Consider the following 5,778-nt stretch of genomic DNA (forward strand, 5'->3'; position numbering starts at 1 on the left):
AAAATGATGGATAAATTTGTTTTCTCCCCCTATCTAGAAGCATTTGAGAGGGAACTGACACTAATTTCTAACCACTCCAACAGCTATCAAAATGCCTGAAAGTAAATCCTGAATCCATCACTCTTGAGTCCAGCCTTGGCAGACGAAAGAAAAATGAGAAGGAACCCAATAGAGGGATGCTTTTGTAAGTTCTTGACAAGAAATTCCAGTGGACTCTCATATGAACATTTGAAAATTGCCCTGTTCTCACTTTTTTCTAGCTCACTGTCTAGAACTTGTAATGCTAATTACTCTTGCCTTTACTTCTCCTTCACATCTCCTATTCATGATTCAAGAACATTCTTTTCCCCTTAGAGATAAGAGTTATACTAATTGGGAGTCTTTTAGATAGACCCACTGAAGGTGTACTCCAATTGCCTCACCCTGCATCCCTGTTCAGCATGGAAGAAGCCAGAGTGGTCAGCGTCCCTATTTCCTATTGGCAATTTAGGTAACCCCTTCAGAGGATGGCATGATAAGAATAGGAGGTAGGAATTAGCTAGGCAGTTAGGAAATGTAGCCGGTTTCTTGGCTAAAAGTCAAAATGTCCTTGGTCCTGTTAGCAACATACTCTGTTCCAAAGGCTTTCTGATGAGGTGTTAACTGTTAAGCAAATGATTCTCTTCAGTCTTCTGTCTTTCTCTGATGTACATAAAATATGAATCTCATTGCGTTTAATGTATTGAGCTTTTTAAATAAAAATAACTAAAAATAAAAATAATACATTTAAAAAGAAATGAAAGCACATTATTTCATGAGAGGGATAATTAGTCCTCCAATTTCTTGGCTTTGAGGAGAATCAGCCTCTTTGAGGGTTAGTCACTTGTTTAAGTGATTACAGACTCTGGTGGATCAACTCTTAAGGGAGGAGACAATAGTTCACAATGCTCTAATCTTTCAAGCAGATAAAAATGTTATATTTCCATGCAGGCCTAAAGGTAGATTCCATTCTTTTAAGTAGAAGGAAATAATGACCCTTTAATAAGGCTTCTCAATAGACTCTAAGACTACTTTAACATTCTCTTTACTGAGGGTTAGTCACTTGTTTAAGTGATTACAGACTCTGGTGGATTAACTCTTAAGGGAGGAGACAATAGTTCACAATGCTCTAATCTTCCACAATGAAAATCTAGAGATTCATCTGTAAAATTGCTCACAAGAAAGAATTAATGTATGGACTAGAGTTTCAATGATACCCTCACATATAGCTTTGTATCTACCAATGCCCAAGTCTTTTTCGATATTAGCAGGAGATTAGTAAATATTCAACATGGGACCCCCAGTTGCTATTTATGGCCCTCACTGTCAGCAACATCGGCCATCACATCAAAGATCTTATGGGGTGGTTCCCACCTTGGATTATCTCCTTCCTCTGTAGCAGGGAATGCAGTAGGGATGACCTGTGCCTCCCTCTTTTGTTTCCTCCAGCCTTTGGTGAATTGCTGGTTAGATTTTAAAGCTTTCCAAAGGCTTACAAGATGGACTTTCACTTTTTATGAATGTTTTCACAGGAATTCCAGCTTGACACAAATCTTGCCACATTTGTCTTCAAGAAATCCAGACAGGACTTACTATCTGTTTTTTTTTTTCTTTTATTATTTCCCTATGAGTTTTTAGCAATTTACAAACTCAATTTATATGACAGCCTAAATCATTGAAGTCTGCCATATTTTTTTTACTTCATACAAATTATGCCCTTCTGTGAGAGTTAACAAGTCACTCGAGCTCTATACAAGTTCCACGATCTCTGGTGAATTAGTCTTCTCCCTAACTCCCTTGTACTATCAGGCTTGGTGAACTGGAAATAAAATAATGACATTTTCATGTACTATTACTAAGTAATTCCTGTCCTTCATCTATTGTCTTCCAGTCCCTGATATTCATGGGTGCCTCAGTTGGTGATAAACAAGTGTACCTAATGATCCATGAGTCACTCAATCAGGGACTGGTTTCCTTCATATTGTCTTAAGTTATGTAGCCTTTTTCTTAAGGAGGGATAGGTAATTATATGACTTAATTTCTCTGCTTCTGAACCTTTAGTTTGATCCCATATGCTCCTCATGTCCTACAATCTCACAAAACAGGCTATGAGAGACTCATTACTTGTTTAAAAGTCTGCCAACACAAGCAGTTCAAGTGCTGAATATTCCCTGATTTCCATAATTTTTGTGCCAGGTCACTGTTATGACCCTCCACTGCATGTTAAATCACAGATTTTTCCCTTCTTCTCCAGTAAAGGTCTAACCTAAGGGTGATCTTCAATTATTTCTACCATGATCTCTTCTTCCTCACCTTCTGACTCTTCCAATGAGTTCTAAGACTTTGGATCCCAGGAAGGGCTATTTAGCACATATCTAACCTGTATTCTTCTTTTCCTGTTCTGCTTCCTCTCTTACAAAGTGAGTTCCTGCCTAACAGCCATCATGGTCTCAGTACACACCTTAATGCACATAGCAGTGGCCCTGCAACTCCTATAGCAACTGCCAACACTGGCCTCCCTTCAAGACTACGTTCAAAGAGTGTAAACTTGCTTAAAACCTTCAACTGTTTTTAAGAACTCTCCAAACTCACTTGATGGACCCCACTATCAAGTAGACATGACACGATACCACATAGATGAAGACTGTCACTCCAGCATTTTCACCATGGACATTTCAAATCCCAGTGGTTCAGCCTAAGAAACACAGCTCACTATCCACAGCAAGACTTATTCAACCATTGTCACAGAAAAAGGCACACAACCACCCACAAAATAGGGAAAGATAGACATTTTCAGATGTCTTCTGTGAATGCTATTCCCTCAAACTGTTCGGCCCTGATACCAATAGCCAGGACCTTCAAATTACTCTTCCCCAACTTACCTTTGGTGCCTGATCAGGAGCCAATTATGTTGTGTGTCACTATTTCTAGGGAGACATGAACAAATATCTACTCACCCCAGATAAGTAAACAGAACAGACTAAAATAAGGATACCACCAAAAATCAACTTGGTGAACCAAAATACTGGAATTATTTACAGGAATACGAGTGAAGGGATAACAGACACGACTTAAAGACAACTGCATCATCAAAAGTCGATGCCAGCAGAGTGATCGTTCATAAAAGCAGGAATCTGGAGCACACTGCAGAAACAGGCAGTTGGAGTGTCCTTTCCAGGGAACTCAGTTGGTCTAAGCCTCTTTTAGGCACAATGGCTCATTTTTGCCTCTTCCAGGTGGTTCAGCTGGTCTGAGTGTCTCTCAGCAATACTTAAGGATTATATATTCTTGGGGAAGGAGGGGCCTAGTGAATCTGGTCAACTTCAAGGACTTCCTAAATTTTTCCTATTCTTTAATTTGCCTTTTTACTGGAATTATATCTTTTGCTACACAGAAGCATTTTATTTTTTTATTTAAAAAGCTCAATACATTACAAGTAGTATAAACACAATGAGATTCATATTTTATACACATCATAGAAAGACAAGACTGAAGAAAATCATTTGCTTAACAGTTAATACCTCATCAGAAAGCCTAGGGAATTGTAGAGCTGCTTCTTTGAAAAGATAAACAAGATAGACAGACCATTAGGCCAGATAACCAAAAGCACTAATCCAACTTAACAAAATCAGAGAAGAAAGGAGAAACATCACAATAGACACCAGAAAAAAATCCAGAATATTATAAGGGAATAGTTTAAAAATCTATACTCTATTAAATTTGAAAATCTAAAGGAAATGGATGAATTTTCAAAATCATGGAAACCACAAAAGTTAAACCAAGAAGAGAAAAACAGCTTAAACAGACCCATAACAAATAAGGAAATTGAACCAGCAATACAAAATCCCCTAACCAAAAAAGTCCCACACCCAAATGGATTCACAGCAGAATTCTATGAGATATTCAAAGAATATCTACAGCTAGTACTTCTTAAATTATTCCAAAAGGTAGAAACAGAGAAACTCCCAAATTCCTTCTGTGAAGCCACTATCACTCTAATACCAAAACCAGGTGTAGATACAACAAAGAAAATTATAGACCCATATCCTTAATGAACATAGACACAAAAATTCTAAACAAAAAATTTGAAAAGTGCATATGACACATTAAAAAGATAATCTACAATGATCAAGTTCACTTTATTCCAGAAGTGCAGAGATGATTCAATATACCTAGGCCAATAAATATAATAAATCATACAAATGGACTTATAAACAAAAATCACATGGTCATTCAAGTAGATGCAGTAAAGTCCTTTCACAAAATTCAACATTCATTCATGTTCAAAGACCTACAGGAAATTGGACTAGAGGAAACATGCCTCAAACATAATTAAAGCTATAGACAACAAACCCACAGCCAACATCATTTTAAATGGAGAAAAACTGGAATTGTTCCCATTAAAATAAGGAACCAGATAAGGCTGTCCACTATCTCCACTCCTAAATTTTTGAGAAGAGACTGTAGAATCCATATCCCTGAATAGGACTCCTATACTAAACCTCACCCACCCACTATTCAGGGACTATTGCAGAAGAGATGGCAGAAAGATTATAAGAGCTAGGGTTGGTGCATAAACATAAGGAAACAGAGGTTTTCAGTCCTCTGGGAACTTGCTCATGAACTTGCAACAATGGTGACACCATGAACAAGACCCATGCTGACTCAATCAAACAAAAGCCCAGAAAAGAATGGAGGAAATAGGTATCAGGCCCCATCCCAACGCAAGGAACTATTGGCAAATGATTACTGTGGGTTGAAGGAGAGTACCTCTTCTTTAACAAAGTGACTCTAGATAGGTTGACTAGAGTCAAGTGAAAAAACTTACAACAAGGGACATCTGGATACAAATGCTTGGCCAGATAAGAATAAATATATAATTCATATAGGACATCTAAATTTAATTAAGATGTTTTATATGAAATGCACAAAAACTCAATAAAATATTTTGGGAAAAGATAAAAACAGGAAAAGTAAAATCTAGTTCACAGCAAAAGTAAATTTAAAAAATTAAATAAAAATCTAGAAAAATATAAATAAAAAATATTAAAAAGAAACAGAAATTCTCAGAGAATCAATGAAAATGTTGTCTAAAATTCTTTTGAAAATTCCTTGTCCATTTTTTGACAAAAGTTTCCATATTCCTGACATCTTAAGAAAATCCCTGTCTCTTCTCTATAATAGTCCACAGAAAGTGACATGCAGCAAAATCTGTTCAGAGAACTGGATGTTGAGTGTCAGAATTAGAAAAGCTGTCTGAAAATAATCAGTATCTAGCTTGATTTGGAGCAGAAGTAGCAGTAGTGCTTCTTAGATGCTTCTGTCATTTTGAGATTCATTACCCATGAAGAAAAATTTCTGATGATGATTTCATTGGGCATTTCCCTGTGCTACCAAATGTAAGTAGAACAAAAGTCACTCTCCCCTCCTCAATGCAGTCTGTACCCCTGACTCAAAAACTGATTTCCTCTTCCTCTTCTTTCAATTTATTCTCAAATTGTAATGTTCAATCAGCACCTGAATCTGGGACTCAATTGTGAAAGTTTTAAGACAGTCATTATTATACCTGACCCTGACTTATAATCCATGATGATATGGATTTGTCTGTTTTAATTTTTGCATTAATTTTATGTGTTTGGCCTGTATGAATGTAAGTGTAACTGTACCATGTATTGCTCAGAGAGGACAGAAAAGGGCATCAGATCACTTGGAACTGGACATTGGGACTGTTATCAGCCATAATGCCTTCCATTGCAAGAG

Source organism: Nannospalax galili, unplaced genomic scaffold (genome assembly GCF_000622305.1).
Source record: "Nannospalax galili isolate Female #2095 unplaced genomic scaffold, S.galili_v1.0 scaffold323, whole genome shotgun sequence".
Taxonomy (NCBI): Eukaryota; Metazoa; Chordata; class Mammalia; order Rodentia; family Spalacidae; genus Nannospalax; species Nannospalax galili.